The 18520-nt window shown below is 42.1% G+C and overlaps 1 long non-coding RNA gene across 1 annotated transcript in view; it reads left to right on the forward strand.

Annotated features, from left to right (window-relative positions):
* The window catches only part of LOC140908144 (uncharacterized), a 70880-nt gene extending 56409 nt beyond the window's left edge, over positions 1-14471 (forward strand). The window contains exon 3 of the long non-coding RNA XR_012157777.1: positions 14398-14471. This is a non-coding gene — a long non-coding RNA (uncharacterized lncRNA). The remainder of the gene's footprint in view (positions 1-14397) is intronic.
* Positions 14472-18520: the final 4049 nt, after the last annotated feature.

Raw genomic sequence — 18520 nt, forward strand, 5'->3', positions numbered from 1 at the left:
TTAAAATATTCAGCTGAACATTTCAACAACCCAAGCCAAATATTTTAACACACACAAAAATATATGATTGGGAATAATTTCTTTAATCCACAGAACAGATGTGTTAATTAGTGCCTGGTTCTGTCAGATCGATGTTCACATCACTGAAGTCAGTTGGCGTTATACCTGTATATCTGAGGATGGAACCAGGCCCATGTTCTCTAAAATGCTAAAAATATTAGCCAACCCCCTTGCCATATGCCATCAGTGCCTGGCAATGGGCCAGTCACCATGTTCCACAGCAGAATGTTCTTCCCTTGTTACTGCAATGCCATGTTGGCACAAAATTCTTTCTTCCCCTTATGAGAAAGTCTGAACAGCAGAAGAAAGGAAGGCATGAAAATCTGGTGCATTCTGATTACTAACAAGTTTGTAGTGCAGATGGTGTTTTAGAAACATATGAAGACCACCTGGCAGCTGCCAAAATACATGTAAGATGAGGGTGCAATTTCCAAGCACTGGATGTTAAGCAATCCTAGCACAGGCTGAAACATACAGAAGTGACCCAGCAGAGCCCGACAACAGTTGTCATTTGCATTTGAAAAAAGGGACGTGTACCTGGTAGTTAGGCCATAGCCATTGTTCAAGGAAAGAGCAATGCTCTAATAGTCACAATCAGACCGTGGATACAAGTAGATGAGTCAAAGTCATTGCAGTCTGGCCTGTCATGGTGTAAGGGCTAAGGAGACCTAGTGGATTGAGCATAGGCATATGAGCTAGGAACTCATATGAGTATAATCCTGTCTCTGCCACTATGGCTATGTTTACCCTGCAAAACTATGCCAACTGCCCCGGCTTTAAGATCAATCCCAGAAAATAATTTGGGAATAAGACCAATTTTGCAATATACTGTTTGGCCTTGGGCAAGTCCTGTAACCTCTCTTTCCAAATTTCTCCATCTGTTTAATTAAACAGTCACTGTTTATAGAGAACTATGAAAAATTATATGTAAGAGTTAGTGTCTGGCCCTGTTGCCTCTGTAACACATGGCCTGATCTAAACCATGTAAGTAGGTCTTGCTCCAGACCTGTGGAGTAAATGGCCCCCTCAGTAGCAGCCATTTGCTCCTAAATGGCCACTCAATCCTGCCCACTCCCTTGGGGCAGAAACACAAATAGTCCCTCCCCGCTTAGCTTAAACATATAGCAAACAGGGTAGGCATTTCCTCTTCAATGTCTGAACAGAGGTTTGTAGTGAGGGGAAATCATGGTCTCCATGGCTGAGTAACACTTGGGGATAATGATTAGATTACACGGTTGAGGGAGACAAGGTGGGTGAGGTAATATCTTGGACCAACTTCTGCTGGTGAGAGAGACAAACTTTTGAGCTTACACAGAGCTCTTCTTCAGGTCCAGAAAACCTACTCAGAGCTAAATACAAGGTGGAACGGATTGTTTAGCATAAGTAGTTAACACATATTTCAAGGGACCATTCAAGTTGAAGTGGCCTGTTAACACCCCCCAATTATAGGGGAGAAAAGAATTGAGGGGAAGTTAGCTGGGGGAGGGGGGTGTTGTTAGTGGGTTACAGATTGTTGTAATAAACAATAAATCTCCCCAAAAAAGCACAAGATCAAATCCGCACAGACACACCCCTGGAACCCCGACCTGGGATATTCTATCTACTACCCAAGATCCATAAACCTGGAAATCCTGGGTGCCCCATCATCTCAGGCATTGGCACCCTGACAGCAGGATTGTCTGGCTATGTAGACTCCCTCCTCAGGCCCTACGCTACCAGCACTCCCAGCTACCTTTGAGACACCACTGACTTCCTGAGGAAACTACAATCCATTGGTGATCTTCCTGATAACACCATCCTGGCCACTATGGATGTAGAAGCCCTCTACACCAACATTCCACACAAAGATGGACTACAAGCCGTCAAGAACACTATCCTCGATAATGTCACGGCTAACCTGGTGGCTGAACTTTGTGACTTTGTCCTTACCCATAACTATTTTACATTTGGGGACAATGTATACCTTCAGATCAGCGGCACTGCTATGGGTACCCGCATGGCCCCACAGTATGCCAACATTTGTATGGCTGACTTAGAACAACACTTCCTCAGCTCTTGTTCCCTAACGCCCCTACTCTACTTGCGCTACATTGATGACATCTTCATCATCTGGACCCATGACAAAGAAGCCCTTGAGGAATTCCACCATGATTTCAACAATTTCCATCCCACCATCAACCTCAGCCTGGTCCAGTCCACACAAGAGATCCACTTCCTGGACACTACAGTGCTAATAAATGATGGTCACATAAACACCACCCTATACCGGAAACCTACTGACCGCTATTCCTACCTACATGCCTCCAGCTTTCACCCTGACCACACCACACGATCCATCGTCTACAGCCAAGCTCTGCGATACAACCGCATTTGCTCCAACCCCTCAGACAGAGACAAACACCTACAAGAGCTCTATCAAGCATTCTTACAACTACAATATCCACCTGCGGAAGTGAAGAAACAGATTGATAGAACCAGAAGAGTTCCCAGAAGTCACCTACTACAGGACAGGTCTAACAAAGAAAATAACAGAACGCCACTAGCCGTCACCTTCAGCCCCCAACTAAAACCCCTCCAACGCATTATTAAGGATCTACAACCTATCCTGAAGGATGACCCAACACTTTCACAAATCTTGGGAGACAGGCCAGTCCTTGCCTACAGACAGCCCCGCAACCTGAAGCAAATACTCACCAGCAACCACATACCATACAACAGAACCACTAACCCAGGAACCTATCCTTGCAACAAAGCCCATTGCCAACTGTGCCCACATATCTATTCGGGGGACACCATCACAGGGCCTAATAACATCAGCCGAACTATCAGAGGCTCGTTCACCTGCACATCCACCAATGTGATATATGCCATCATGTGCCAGCAATGCCCCTCTGCCATGTACATTGGTCAAACTGGACAGTCTCTACGTAAAAGAATAAATGGACACAAATCAGATGTCAAGAATTATAACATTCATGAACCAGTTGGAGAACACTTCAATCTCCCTGGTCACGCGATTACAGACATGAAAGTTGTGATATTACAACAAAAAAACTTCAAATCCAGACTCCAGCGAGAAACTGTTGAATTGGAATTCATTTGCAAATTGGATACAATTAATTTAGGCTTGAATAGAGACTGGGAGTGGCTAAGTCACTATGCAAGGTAACCTATTTCCCCTTGTTTTTTCCTACCTCCCCCCTTTCACCGACGTTCTTGTTAAACACTGGATTTGTGCTGGAAATGGCCCACCTTGATTATCATACACATACACATGTAAGGAGAGTGGTCACTTTAGATAAGCTATTACCAGCAGGAGAGTGGGTTTGTGTGTGTGTGGGGGTGTGTGTGTGTGTGTGTGAGAAAACCTGGATTTGTGCTGGAAATGGCCCAACTTAATTATCATACACATTGTAAGGAGAGTGATCACTTTAGATAAGCTATTACCAGCAGGAGAGTGGGGTGGGAGGAGGTATTGTTTCATGCTTTGTGTGTATATAAAAAGATCTTCTGCAGTTTCTACAGTATGCATCCGATGAAGTGAGCTGTAGCTCATGAAAGCTTATGCTCAAATAAATTGGTTAGTCTCTAAGGTGCCACAAGTACTCCTTTTCTTTTTGAGAATACAGACTAACACGGCTGCTACTCTGAAACCTGTCAATAAATCTAGTGTCTCTCTTCAAATCTGTGATTTTTAGTGTCTAGCAAAGTTATGAATTTAAGCACTCAGGCTCGTCTTCAGAAAGTTTTGTGCAGGTTTCCTTTGAATGTGAGGACTGATAGGTCAGATATAGAGTGATGGGTTTGTGAAAAGAGTTCACCCACAGGTAATGTAGTGTTTTTGTCTTTTATCATATTCCTGTGTGAGTTCATTTGAGAGCTTAGTGATTCTCTGGTTTCATCCACATAGTTGCTATTGGTGCATTTAGTGCACTAGATAAGGTACACAACATATTGTGATAGGCAGATGTAGGGCCCATGGATCTTGAAAGGTGTGTTGTGGGGGGTGTTGATCATTGTAGCAGTGGAAATATGTCTGCAGGTTTTGCATCTGTTGTTTTGACAGGGTCAGGTGCCACATTGAGTTGGTGGGTCTATGTCTGTGTAGCGCTTGCTTCTGATGATGAGCTTGGATTGCTTAACAACCCCCCCCCCCCAATCTCTCTTCCTGTGAAACACTGTCAAGCCACACAGTTAAGGCCACAGCAGTCAGGATGAGGGGAGGAGAGAGACTCTTCAGCAACCAAGCCTTCGGGGCTTTTGGCCTATTGTTTTCAGTGCCTGCAGTAACTCACACAAGCCCTGCAGAAAGGTGGGAGGCTCTGAATGGAGGATCTGCATAAAAGTGGTTGGAGGATAGGGGACTCATCTAATCAAGTGGCTCTGAACTCTGATCCTGTATAACAGGTGCAGCTCCCTTATGCATCCCCTTCTCCACCTGCCTGATGAGACTCCAGGTAGACTGGATGGGATTGGTTGCATTGTGTGCGAATAAGTGGCTACATTTCTGTGTAACCATTAGTCAAGATTATTATTTTTATAAGATAATGATATAAGATTTTTATAAAGATAAATGGTGGCATTTCTGTTGAAGCTGGTTCTATCCTCAATCCACCTTCACACTCACCCTTCACCAGCTCCTCAAGTCATATCCGCAGTGTTGCTTCTTGTGTACCTGAACTCTATGGGAGAACAGAGTCCTGTGATAGGATAAGACAGTATATTAGCTCCACTGTGACTTTGAAACCACAGAAAAAGGATTTGGGTCTGCAAAACGCTCATTTTGAAAGAAATTTGCATGCATGATATTATTTTTCTCCTTTTTTGGTCTCCTACATGGAAACTGATTTGGTTATCTCTGCTACACTTTGATCTGAAATAATGTTGTCTAGACATAACACAATCTTGCCCCATGCCCCCTACACATGTTATTGCATGACCAATTTGCTATATGGTACAATTAAAATACAATATTAACCTTGGTGAAGTATGTCTTGGTAAAAAAAAATAAATGGCAGAACATTTTAAACTAGGGCAAGATTTTTATAGAAGGATATTCTAAGAATCTTATGTATTAACATTTAGGCATCTGGTACAAATCACATTTATCTTACTCATAATTACATTTCTTTAATCAGAGAGGTCTCTTTTGAAACTTTATGCTTTTTAAGAGAATGCCTGCTTAGGGACAATTAAACAATAATAGTCAAACAGTTCACATTAATCAGCTGTGACTGATTTAAATAAAGCCTAATAGAAAAATAAGCACCAGCAAAAGGCAGGCAAACCTAAATGAAAGCTATTGCACAGAAAACAAACAAGTAAGCCCCCCCACCATCATCAACAAACACCTTATGAAATGTTTGACACCTTGTTGGTTTTTCACCTATAATTGGTCATTTTAGAATCTAGATATCCAGTGCACTGTAACATGTCATATATTGGCTTCTAGTGTTTACAGGGAAAAATAAAAAAATATACTTCTGGGACTAGCAATATCCACAAGTTTCCTCTTAAATATGTACAACACAATGGATTCTTAACAATAATTCCCTGAGAATGGTGCTTTTTTTGTTCGTTTTCTACCAGAGTGCACCCTTTACACTGAGAGAGAAAATGGCTTATTAATCTCCAAGGAATGACCAATTTCCAGCATAGTCACCCAACTGAACTGCTGATAATTTTTTTAAGCATTGGGAGTGCCATTCATTGCTTTTGTGGTTTTTAATAAGGTTAATCCCCTTCAAATGGGGCTCAAAAAGTCATTAGCTTCAGTCCATATACTGTATTTAACATTCACCTTCCAGTAGGTATGTTTCATGTCTCCATGTAAATCGCAAAGGCCATCATGTCACTGAAGATTTAGGACCTAAGGGTACATCTACAATGAAATAAAAACCTGCGCCAATGAGTCTCAGAGCCCAGGTCAATTGACTTGGGCTCATGGGGCTCAGGCTGCAGGGATAAAGATTGCAGTGTAGACATCGGGGCTCACACTGGAGCCCAGGATCTGAGACCCTCCTCCTTGTGGGGTTTCAGAGCCTGGGCGCCAGCCTGAGCTCGAATGTCTACACTGCAACTTTTAGCCCTCCAGCCTGAGCCATGTAGACATACCCTAAGTCTACTCTGTTTCCCTGCATCTGAGACTCCTGCCTGCAATTGACTTAGCTGCCTCCCTGCCTGAGGCTGTTCTGTTCTGTAAAGGTTCTTCTACTCTGCTCATCATCATAGAATCTGAGTACTATTGATGCAGTCTGGTCTATGCTAAAGGCAAAAAATGTCCTCTTCAAAAGCATTGTTGTCCATTGCTCAATGGTAGCAGCAAGGACTTTTCAGTGGCAACTTTCTGTTGGTAGAGAAACTTTTCACATGAAAATGGTCACAAATCTTGGTTACTTTGCAAAGAGACGGTAAAAATGCCAGAAAGACTACATACAGAGGTAATTCCTCTGGCAGAAATTCCAGCGAAGATCCCACTGCATCCAGCCATGTAGTCAGAAAGCAGCATCCTTTTCTGACCTGATGTCACTCTTTCCTACCCTCATTGCACTGTCGGTGCTTGTGTACTGCCTGGCCTTTATTTCATCTGGGAAATCAGTTAGTCCAAACTTATAAGCACTTTGCTGCATGGAGCGCCTCATCATCAATGCTAGGCATACATTAGTTCAAGTTCCCTGAGTGTTAATCCTCTGTTTGTCCAGCTTGCAGCTGCTCTGCAACAAAAAGAAACTCTCATAACAGGCTTGATTATAAATAGCATCCACTGGAACCAAGTTGTCTGTTCATGTCCATCCAGACTACAGCAAGCATTGAACTCACACACTAACCCAACAACCACCCCGTTGTGGTTGCTTTAGCCACACTTAATGGGGGTCTAAATTTAAGTAGCGTAGAATGCTATGCTACTTGCTAGTCAGTCATTCATAACATACATTCCATTGCCAGCTTTGTCATAACAGTATCTTTGTAAGTCAGGGATCAAATTCATAGATTATATTCTAGTTCAGGGTTTCTCAGCCTGTGGGTAGGGACCCAAAACTGGGTTGCCAGAATGTTTCAAAGTGTCGTGTGGCAGCTCCTGTGGCTCCTGTCCCACGGGGTTGTCTGGGCTCGCCTCCCAGCTCCAGCCACTGCAACCTCTGGGGTCCCAGCACCACTCAGGTTTAGCCCAGCCGTCATGATGATGGGAGTCTGGGGAGGCTAAATTTGAGTGAGTGGCACTGCAACCCCATGAGCCAGGTCACAATTCTACTCACATAAATTTGGTCTAGTCAGGGGGATGGGGCCAAACTTGAGAGGCGCTGCAGTCCAGGAGATTGCAACACCTGGAGCGGAGAGCCAAGCCCAGCCAGCCCCACAGCTCAAGAGCGGCAGGTGCCGCCACTGTGGAGTGAGTGCCAGGCAGGACGCAACCTCCACTGTGGGCAGGATCCCACCACACCACTGCAGGACCTCCACCCCCAGACTATTTACTGGGTCATGACAGGCCATAAACATTTATAAATGGGTCCTGAGCACAAAAAGATTGAGAACCATTGTTCTAGTTGATTTCTAGTTTCACTGAATTTGGGAGGAGGGTTTGATGTTTGTGACGATTATAGCAGTTAGTTTTTAACTGACATACTTGAAATGATGCAATAGAATTTTTTTCATTGTAAAATGAGGTGGTTATATCATGTGAGCATCCAAAATTAAAAAAAATAAAAACAAGGTGTGACCCTTTCCTACTTTTCCCGGAGTTGTAAAGAAAGTGCATCTTTATGTCACTAGTGAATTAGAACAGTGGCATTGTCCACGTCGCCTATTAAAGGAAAGTTTAGGAAGATAGGCACATATAGTTCATCCACATTCTGGGCATAAAGACTTTTTATGGTGAAAAATCTCTCTTCAGTTAACTGGTTTTCCAGTCCAATTAAGGCTGCAAACAGTCCTTTCTGTAAGTAATTGGAAATGTCCTTTACAATGAATTTTACTTTCTGGTCAAAGTGTCATTGTAATGCACAGGGTAACTTCTGTTAAAATTGGTGTAGTGGTTTTATGGCCTTGTTAATTATAATATAACACATGTAACAATGACCAAGTAAAGGCTTAAATACAACAAAAGCGACCTCTTCTAGCAAAATGGTCACAATTAATTAAATGTGGAGGAATTAATAAATGCTGCTTTATATTATAAAAAAAGGTCCCTAGGATGGGGATGCTAAGTAATTATAGACATTTGAAGTAATTATAGACATTTTACAGATTGGAAAATTAGAACACACAGAGATTGTTTACCATTTATTATTATTTGTACTATATTACTGGACCATCTAGAGGTCACCAGCTGAGATCAGGGGCACCATTGTGGAAGGCAATGTACAAAGACAGTTTTTGTCATGAAAAAATTACATTCCAGAGGGACAAGACAGACATAGGGAGGCCTCAGCTGAAGTACTGTGTCCAATTCTGGGCACCACACTTTAGGAAAGATGTGGACAAAATCGTGAGAGAGTCCAAAGGAGAGTAAATAAAAGGATAAAGAGTTTAGAAAACATTACCTAAGAGAAAAGGTTAAAAAACCGGGCATGTTTAGTCTTGAGAAAAGAAGACTCAGAGTGGACCTGATAATAGCTTTAAATGGATTCTCAAACTGTGGGTTGGGACCCCAAAGTAGATTGGGACTGCACTTAAATGGAGTTGCCAGGGCTGGTGTTAGGCTTGCTGGGGCCCAAGCCCAAGCCCGAGCTCCACTGCCCAGGGCCGAAGCCGAAACCTAGGGCTTCAGCCCTGGGTGGCAGGGCTCAGGTTACAGGGCCCCCTGTCTGGGGCTGAAGCCTTTGGGCTTTTGGCTTTAGCTCCCCCACCTGGGATGGTGGGGCTTGGGCTTTGACCTGTCCCCCCCCGTCCCACCTGGGGTCATCTAGTAATTTTTGTTGGCAGGAGGGGGTCACGGTGCAATGAAGTTTGAGAACCCCTCTAAAGGCTGTTGTAAAGAGGACTGTGATCCGTTGTTCTCCATGTCCATTGAAGGTGAGATAAGCAGTAACCTGCTTAATCTGCTGCAAGGGTGATTTATGTTAGATATTAAGAAAAATTTTCTAACAACAATAGACATTCATTAGTAGTAGTTTATCGGTGCCCTTTTGCCATGTTGCTCCTAAGCGGCTGTTGCTTTTACGAAGAGTATCTGATCCATTAACAATAAATAGGTGCCAAATATTGACAGAAGTATAGAATGGTAAAATATAAATTGTTAACACAATTGCAAAAGTTGAAAAAGGGACAACTTCTCCACTCAAATATTAAATCAAAATTATAATACTGTCTTTATCCTGTTTTGTTTGCTGATATCTTTATCTGAGATAGTCTTTTGACTTGGTTATGCATGAACTGCTGTACAAGGACAAGATTTAGAATATCTACGTTTACAGAAATGTAGTTGTATGTACAAGGTTTAAGGGATCCATCACCATTGTCCTGGGTGAGCTGCCAAGGCACCATGGTTCAACTATTTGTGACACTGTGATATTGGCTATTGCCACATATTTTCCTGACTCAGAGCTATATAGGTTGATGGGACTATAAGGGTAGAGTTAAGGCTGTTTGTCATCTAGTCAAAACTTGTAATGGTGGAAAAAACTACACTGAAAGGCATTTGAAGCTAAAAATCATGTGGCTGTTCATAGAAGTGTTTTCTGACAGAGGTTCTCAGTTCTGTAAATAAAATCTTCTTGGGATTATTTTCAGGTTATTTGTCTGGAGCTCATGCAAGGAGACTTTATTTATTTTATGCATTTATATATAATTTCTCTAAAATAATGTTTTAAAATTGCCCAATAGATTATATTAAACCATAAAGGAAATATTAGGTTTGCTGCTTCTTTTTTCCTTTGTAAGAGAGGTACATGTGACTTATTGTCTTTGGTAAATGAAGTAAAGTATTGTCAGTTTGAAAAAGAATGAAAAATTGAGAGGAATTTAGAAATGCATTATAGGGGTGTGCAGAAATTTGGAGAAGGTATGTCATGACTACCATGGTGTTTAGAATTCTAATGTCAGGATCTGAATGCCACAGACACTTGAATGAAAAGTGTGTGTCTGGGGGCAGGGGGGAGGAAAGAGAGAAATAATTGCCTCCACTTTAACCATTAATTTTCTTCTAAAGCTCATTATCCCTAAGCATACTGAACACTACTTTCTTTGGAGGAATCAATGCTAGTTGACCCCACTTGTAGTGGCCATCCATATTTTTGTCAATTTATTTTGTACTGGTCTGTATAACTGAACCCAGTACTGGAACAATGACAATATGTGGAATAGTCAAAAGGGTGGCTAGAGTATACATACCTTCATTCACTCCCATTGTCGCTTCCTTTTTTTAATCCTTCTGCATAAAGTGAGGGGAGGCAATGAAAAGAAGGGCTGTCTGTGTACCTGCTGCTTGGCTCTGTGTCACTGAGTGAAGCTGAGGAGATGTCAAGCCAGCGAGACTGTTCCAGCATTCCTTCTTAGTGCTCACTTTAAGGAATTTTCTTTTCTCCTAAGTGCACAGACAGCATTAATGACTCTGCTGATGTTTTGACTTAATGTCAAGACCTTTCTATTTGGGCATTAAAATGAATTTTTCTCATCTTACCAGGAACTCGTTATCCCACTCTCTCACCGTGGCACCAACAGCAAAGGGGATGGTTGTTTAGTGCAATAGCAGTGGCAGAATAAGGATATTCTGTGATGATGCGATTATAAGACCATTACAGTTTGAGATTTCAGTGGCATAAGGTACAAGACTATGGAGGCTCTATTAACATGGAGCCATTAGGATGTGAGAATAAAATGGCAAGAGTTTCAGGGGTCTGGGCAAAATGTAGCCTGTGTGGGTGAATAGGAGGGAATAAGAAAAGGAGTACTAGTGGCACCTTATAGACTAACCAATTTATTTGAGCATAAGCTTTCGTGAGCTACAGCTCACTTCATCGGGTGCATTCAGTGGAAAATACAGTGAGGAAATTTATATACACACAGAATATGAAAAAATGGGTGTTATCATACACACTTACACATACATACACACAGGAGAGCGGGGGGGGGATGAAAACCTTTTGTAGTGATAATCAAGGTGGGCCATTTTAATTTTAATATTGCGACCTTTAGGTCTGAGATCGAGCGACCAGAGGTCCTTGCAACAAAGCCTGTTGCCAACTGTGTCCACATATCTATTCAGGGGACACCATCATAGGGCCTAATCACATCAGCCACACTATCAGAGGCTCGTTCACCTGCACATCTACCAATGTGATATATGCCATCATGTGCCAGCAATGCCCCTCTGCCATGTACATTGGTTAAACTGGACAGTCTCTACGTAAAAGAATAAATGGACACAAATCAGATGTCAAGAATTATAACATTCATGAACCAGTTGGAGAACACTTCAATCTCTCTGGTCACTCGATCTCAGACCTAAAGGTCGCAATATTAAAACAAAAAGACTTCAAAAACAGACTCCGAGAGACTGCTGAATTGGAATTAATTTGCAAACTGGATACAATTAACTTAGGCTTGAATAGACACTGGGAATGGATGTGTCATTACACAAAGTAAAACTATTTCCCCATGTTTATCCCCCCCCCATCCCGCCACTGCTCCATGGACATTCCTGTTAACTGCTGGAAATGGCCCAGCTTGATTATCACTACAAAAGGTTTTCTGCCCCCGCCCCCGCTCTCTTGCTGGTAATAGCTCATCTTAAGTGATCACTCTCCTTACAGTGTGTATGGTAACACCCATTTTTTCATGTTCTGTGTGTATATAAATCTCCTCACTGTATTTTCCACTGAATGCATCCGATGAAGTGAGCTGTAGCTCACGAAAGCTTATGCTCAAATAAATTGGTTAGTCTCTAAGGTGCCACTAGTGCTCCTTTTCTTTTTGCGAATACAGACTAACACGGCTGCTACTCTGAAACCTGTCATTATAGGAGGGAATAGAAAATTTTATTAGGTCAGTTTCAAAGAAATTATACATGTGCAGCCATAACAAAGCTGTATACAAAGTGGAGGGCAGTGATCTGATGAGATGACTACGGAGGGCCTTATGGAGTACAGACCGAAGGTCTTATCCTGTAAGTTGCTGAGGGAGTCAACTCCCATTGATATTGGTGGAATTTCAAGGCATACAGCACTCTTCAGGATTTGGCTGCGAGCAAACTAGAACTGGGAGATATTAGGGTCCAATGCAGCAAAGCATGTGCTGAAGTCCATCTGAAGTCAGCAAAGAATTTGATAACCAGGCTTAAATCTGACTGAAGTCAATGTGATATAAGCATTACTTTAAAGTTAAGCATGTGCTTAAGTGCTCTGATGAACAGGAATGAACTTAAGCATATGTTTAAATGTTTTGGTGAATCAGGTCCTAGAAGAGGTAAAGGAGCTCCCTTTTCATTTTTTAAAAAATTCTTCATTTCTGTGGCTTATAGAGCCATGGTTTATTTTCATTAATAAAGGAGGGAACGTAGTTCAGGAGGCCATACTGTAAACCCTCAGCCCCATGAATCTAGTGCTGAACTGAAATAAGTAAGGGTATGGCTTGTTTTCTCCTCATCTCTTGACTATATCGTTAGGTCGATATTGTTATTTAAGACTAATGTAGGACGAGAAAATAGTTTCATTGCCAGCCAATGGAGACCCTATAACAATGCCACAGTGACTGAGACTATAATGATGTACTGTACAATTACAATGGCAAAAGGAATTCAGTGGTAGTCTATGACCCCATGATCATACCATTACAATACAGTCAGAGATGTGAAGTTATTATGGGGAAACTATTTCATAGCAAGTCTGTAAGGACCTTTTGATGACGCCATTATGAAGCCTTTTCAGTGTAAGGTTATGATGGCAAAATGGTTTCAATGAAACTGCATTATGGTTTAAAAACAGAATGAAATGGTGTCAGTGGAAGTTATTCCTCTTTTGAAAATCAAAGAAAATTAAACAGAACCCACTCTCTGCACACCAAAACTAGCAAACTTTAAAATTACCCAAGATTGACACCAGATCTGGGTGGGGGAGGCAGGACCTTGAGCTCTTGTCAATAAGCAGTTAAGGTTTCCACTCTAGTTATCTAATAGGAAAATGTGGTTGCACTAATTTCCAGGGTCTTATCACAATCTTAAGTGAATCAAAATGAAATGTTGCCACTGTGATAGTTTTAAATTAAATAGCATCCTTCTGCATTCTCCTTGCTCTGTTACAGAGTATTATGCCATGATTTCTTGCTTTTCTCATGTTTGTAGTGTGTCTGACTTTTACTTGCTCTGATAAGTGTAGCTTTGTCTTCCTTTTAATAAAAAAACTAAAATTCTGTTGCCACTGCCAGTCTCAGATTGTGAGTGACAACTGAGACCGACTGCCTTGGTAAATAACATATTTCAAAATCAAGTGAAAATTCCAACAGCTAAGATTCACATCTCACCAGTAATATGGTCACTATTCATCTGGTTTGAAATCTAGGCCTGATCTGATCACATAGATTAGCACTAAAAAGTGCTATTGGTAGAGGAAAGTATAGAGAATAGAATGGAGACTAGCGAAGCACTACATTGCAACAGAACGATGGGAACAGTGGTTCCATCAGGGGTGCATCTACCCAACAAACATAGCAGTCTTAGCTATGTGGCAGGACAGCTGCACCTTGTGAAGCCCCATTGAATCTGTATATCCATTTTTCAGCATGGAAGCTGTAGGCCCTAATTCTGCAAAGACTTACGCGGGTGCTTAACTTTACACACAGCAAGGAGTCCCACTGACTTACTACTACTCATAGTGCATAAACTTAAGCATGTGTATAAGTCAGAGCCTCCGAGTGTAAGCTTCTCAGGGCAGACAGGTTGTCTCTTAATTGTCTGTAATAGCCTGTGCACTTTTATGGTGCATATAAATAATAGTGAGGGTGGCAGCATTTTCTAAAACTGCATAATATAATATATTTTGGACACCATATTTTTGGAACCAATTTAACTCAAAAATAGTTGTAAGAATGTTTGCCTACAGGTATCTATCATAGCATCAGATATTTTGCTAATGTAACTTGATTTGCACAATGGGGTGAAACTTATGTCTCTGCTTATCATGCTGGCTGATATGGTATAAAATGGCACTAAGTCATCATAACAAGTAGCCGAGATGCTGTCATTTTCCTGTATAGTCTTACATAACATAATGAGCACATGTATGTTAACCTTTTCCCATGTTACAATCACTACTTAAAACAAGGGCTAGATCCTTAGCTTGTGTAAATCACCAGTTGAGGATCTGGCCCAATATTTATAACATGTCTGTTTTTTCACTTTTTCAGGTGCGTGAAGTTAATTATTCCCCGGAGAAAAGAATCTTCTGTCATTCATCAACATAATTATTTTTAAATCATTTATCACACATTTGACTGCAGACTGTAAGTTTTGTATGTATTTCTTTCTTTGAGTTTGCAATTAATCTACTAGAAGGCTAAAAAGATTACGATTGTTGGTTTAAAATATCAGCAAATTAGAAATATTATCCATTCCTTTTGTCTGAAATGAGATGAGGTGAACCATCTGTGGCAAATTTTGAAAAGCCAAATGTGTGATGGTCAAAGGTCTGTGGTTAAGTTGAATATTTAGAGGGAGTTCAGAGATGAGTGATGAAAATGATTAGGGGTATGGAAAAGTTCTCATGTGAAGAGAGACTGAAAAGATTGGGATTAATTACTTCAGGGAGGAGATGAGTAGAAGGGATCAGAATATACAAAATAATGAATGGTACTGAGAAGTTGGACTGAGAATATCTGTTCTTCCTGTCTCATAACACAAGAGGAATAGGACATTCAATTAACTAGGAAGGCAGCAAATTAAAAATTTATACCAGGAAATATTTTTTTCACACAATGCATAATTAGATTGTGGAACTCATTGCCACAGGCTAGCCAAAAACTTAGTAAGATTCAAAGAGGTATTGGGCTTTTATATGGATAACAAGAAAATCAACAGTAGTAATAGTAAATACTTAAAGAACAGTGAAAAAAGTTTGAGAAGTAATGTAACACCACATGCTTCAGGGTTTTAGCCAATCTCTAACTATTGGGGTTTAGGAGTTGACTCCCCTAGGAGACAGATTATCCAACATCTACCTACTGCAGGGTTTCTTGTACCTTCCTTGAAGGATCTAGTGCTGGCCACTGCTGGAGACAGGATACTGGAGTAGGTGGACCATGAGTCTGATCCAGTATGACAATTCCTATGTTCCTACAGTCTTCTTAAGTGTGTGAGCATCACATGGGGAGTCCAAGATTGCTAATATTCTTAAACAATTCACTATTTCTTCCCTTCCTGACTTTGCACCAACATTCAGACCTCCTGCCATTTTGGAACAACCCATCACTCAACATTTTTCCAAGCACCATATTGTGGGGGAAATTGCTATTAACCTTGCTGTTGAAACTGAACCCATCCCATTCTGCGGCAAAATCTATGCACTATATGCAACATATACAAAAGCTGTAACGCAAGAGGCCTACAGGCCTGTATCCTGTAAGACTTGGCTTAAGCTAAAGCATTTACGTATGCTAGGCTGTGGCACTTGACCCAGATAATAGACTAGGCCAATCTCTAACTAAAAAAGAACCAAAGTGCCTCCAGAAAAGTCCCTAGCTGTCCATTATGTGCACCCTCCACCCTGCAAAAGTCCCTAGACAAAACGCTGCCACAGCAAACCACAGATCTTGATAAGATCTTGATAATAACACGGTGCATCAGCACTGTGCTAATTATGAAACTGCCCTTCCATTAATTCCTTATAAGGCTGTATTAATAATGCTTGAGTGGTAAGGAAATGTATCATTTGGCTTGAATTTGGACCAATATAAGTCTGATATATATAGATTATATATTATAGGGGCAGGGCAGAGAGAGACTAGGGTGGCACCTGTGTGTGACCATCTCTATCTCCCTCTCCCTGCATGCTTGTATTCAATAAAAGACCTCAAGCTGTTTGAATCAAACAGATGGTGTGACTCGTTTTCCACAAAAATTTGCGGGCTCGTCCAGGATCCACCGTATACCATCCATGAGTGTATACCATCCACAACCGCAGGCTGTTTCCCTTCGAACCCAAGGCACCATGTAAAAGGTAAGAGACCTTTTAAATCTCTACATTGGGTTTTCGTTGGAGAACTGACTGTAGGTTCTGGAATTGGGTGAGTTGCTTGCTGGATCTGAACTTTATTATCAAACAGCTCTGCCGCCTTCAGGTAGGCCAGAGAAGTCACAAAGGTGGCTGTCTAGGACTTAGTCTCTGTGTGTGTGTGCCAGTGTGAAAGTAAGGGTCACAGAAAGACGCCCAGAGCCCTCTGCGAAGCTTTGCTAGTGACCAGAGGTGTCTCTAAAGCAAGCTCTGTGGCCCCAATGGAGAAGGGCGGTAAAAGCCCTGGCCAAGATGGGCTGTTTCTGCATGGCTTGACTGGCGAAATGGACCCTGTCTAAGGATAGGAAAGTGTGTGTGTCCCTATTTTCCATCCGTGGATGACCCTAATTCTTTGGCCATTGACCGATCCTACATCTCGCCTTATGTGATAAAGCATGCGGCTTTAGCCAATGCTCTTTGCTACAGGGGGCTGTGGGGAAGGTCATAGGCTAGGACCACTGACTGGTCTTACATCTCACCTGATGTGATAGAGCATGCGACACTAGCACAGGCTCTTCGCCAAAGGGGGTGTGAGAGGGTCATGGACATCCTCTGTAAATTTTCCTTGTACAAGTGTGTTTCCCTTAACTTCTTTCCTCATTCCACATTTCCTGTAAGTCTTTCCTGTGTGAGTGACCCAAGTGAAAGTGAACCGGGGACTGGGGGCCGAACATCCCCCAGGAAGGTTGGATACTTGGGGGCCAGAGGATCCAAGGGGATCCCTGCCTTGCCAGGAACTGTTATACTGGGACACCAGGAACTGGGGAAATGGGGGCCGGTGGGTCCAGAGGGATCACTGTCTCGCCAAAAGGCCTAGTCCTTTCACTTACAGGTTTCTGGAAAAATGGAATCGGTATACCAGGGATGATTCAAAATTACGGTCTCCCCTAGAGGGAAAGTTTTGACCTTGACAAGATTGTGCACCTCAGAGGCGCACTTCTGGCAAATGTTTGATGCATATTTCAATTGGTATGGAGAAACAGAAAAACGGCACCAAGAATCTCAAAGGAGGAGTTTCAAGGACTCCCATGAAAAACTTAAAACACAATTAAGGGAGACAAAAGAGAAATTGGGTTTTCCAAGCCCCTGCTGTCCAGCAGATATCTCTCTACCCTTTAAGGCCTCTTCGGGGGACCCCCTCAGCTCCATCTGAAGATCCTATAAACATATTTAAACTGCAGTGGGGGTGGGCAATATTCCTAATCCCCACCCCATCTCTTTACCTCTGACCGTTTCTATCGGTCCTCTGTCTGACCATCATGCCTTCCTCCTCAGCCCTTGCTCACCGGGAAGAGGCTTGCTGTGTAAATTAAAATGTACATGGATGCTCCAAGAGGGAAACCGACCCCAGCCCTTCCTCGTTGCAACAGGAAGTGCTGGCTAAGGTTCCCCCTCCTGCTTGTGGGCTGATCATGCTGATCAGGTTGGGTACACTGAGTCCGCCCAACTGGTTAAAATTCCGCCTGAACCCAGCAAGGCCCCTTCTTAAAATTTGCCTGAATCCTCTCTCAAAATAGGCCAAGGAAGAAATTTGACCAGTAATCACCTCCTTAATTCAGCAAGGAGTCATTATTCTATGGTCAGTGAGCGTAACTCCCCCATTTCACGGTGCTGTTAATGCTGCTGTTCTCCCTACCTTTCACGTTGTCCCTAGCCCTGCTACTATCCTTTTCGGCAAAGCACCGGTGCTGAGGGGTTGTTACAGCCTCAAATAAAGGGAAGGTTGTATTAAGTCTGGACATAAAGGATTAAGGTTATTGTTAAATAAGATGCATCTAGATATGAGGAATGAATGTGTGTGTATGTAAATAGGTGTGTATAAATAAATAAAAGGGGGGTTAGTCAAAAAGTCCACCCTCCTTGCTAAATTGGTAGTGAAACAATGCCTGTGCCCATGAAAAGAAATAATGCAACAAGAAGAAAAAAAGGATCCGGCCCAGACCAGCAGGCAACCACAGTAGAGGAAGTTGAAAGAAAGAAAGTGAGAGGTTAACTCTGTAGTTACTGGAGGAAATTAAGCAGTGAAACTTTGTACAAATGTTAAAAGAAGGTGTTATGAAAAGAAAGGATGTGACTTGTTTTTCACAACAATCCCTCCTGTCCTTCAAAAACATATACAAACCTACTGTTCCCCATAGCCTACCAATGATAATACCCATGTACCGGTCTGTGCCTGCTCACTTTATTGTTCAAGGACTTGTTTGCGAGTTTCAGACCATAACATCTTGAGGTAGGCCTCGTGTTCGGTCTTTGTGTGCAGC

This window comes from Lepidochelys kempii, chromosome 3 (genome assembly GCF_965140265.1).
Source record: "Lepidochelys kempii isolate rLepKem1 chromosome 3, rLepKem1.hap2, whole genome shotgun sequence".
Lineage (NCBI taxonomy): Eukaryota > Metazoa > Chordata > Testudines > Cheloniidae > Lepidochelys > Lepidochelys kempii.